This window comes from Chiloscyllium punctatum, chromosome 34 (assembly GCF_047496795.1).
Source record: "Chiloscyllium punctatum isolate Juve2018m chromosome 34, sChiPun1.3, whole genome shotgun sequence".
Lineage (NCBI taxonomy): Eukaryota > Metazoa > Chordata > Chondrichthyes > Orectolobiformes > Hemiscylliidae > Chiloscyllium > Chiloscyllium punctatum.
The window spans coordinates 62,277,416-62,278,815 of NC_092772.1; positions in this window are offsets into that span (position 1 = coordinate 62,277,416).

Here is a 1,400-nt window from a genome sequence, read left to right on the forward strand (position 1 = left end):
CACTCCCCCCCCCACACACACACACACACTCCCCCCCACACACACACACGCACTCCCCCCCCACACACACACACACACTCCCCCCCCCACACACACACTCCCCCCCCACACACACACGCACTCCCCCCCCACACACACACACACTCACCCCCACACACACACACACACACACTCCCCCCCCACACACACACACTCCCCCCCCCACACACACACACTCCTCCCCCCCCACACACACACACGCACTCCCCCCCCACACACACACACACACTCCCCCCCCACACACACACACTCCCCCCCCACACACACACACACACTCCCCCCCCACACACACACACTCCCCCCCCACACACACACACTCCTCCCCCCCCCACACACACACACACTCCCCCCCACACACACACACACACACACTCCCCCCCCCACACACACACACACTCCCCCCCCCACACACACACACTCCCCCCCCACACACACACACTCCCCCCCCCACACACACACACACTCCCCCCCCACACACCACACTCCCCCCCCCACACACACACTCCCCCCCCCACACACACACACACACTCCCCCCCCACACACACACTCCCCCCCCCACACACACACACGCACTCCCCCCCCCCACACACACCACTCCCCCCCCACACACACACACACTCCCCCCCCCACACACACACACACTCCCCCCCCCCACACACACCACTCCCCCCCCACACACACACACACTCCCCCCCCACACACACACACTCCCCCCCCACACACACACTCCCCCCCCACACACACACACACCTCCCCCCCCCACACACACACGCACTCACCCCCACACACACACACACGCACTCCCCCCCCCACACACACACTCACTCCCCCCCCACACACACACACTCCCCCCCCACACACACACCCCCCCCACACACACACTCCCCCCCCCACACACACACACACACTCCCCCCCCACACACACACACTCCCCCCCCCACACACACACACACACTCCCCCCCCACACACACACTCCCCCCCCACACACACACTCCCCCCCCACCCACACAACACGCACTCCCCCCCCCACACACACACACACACTCCCCCCCCACACACAGCACTCCCCCCCCACACACACACTCCCCCCCCACACACAACTCCCCCCCCCACACACACACACACACTCCCCCCCCACACACACACGCACTCCCCCCCCACACACACACACACACCACTCCCCCCACACACACACACACACACACTCCCCCCCCACACACACACACACACTCCCCCCCCACACACACACACGCACTCCCCCCCCACACACACACACACACACGCACTCCCCCCCACACACACACACACACACACTCCCCCCCACACACACAGCAACGCACTCCCCCCCACACACACACA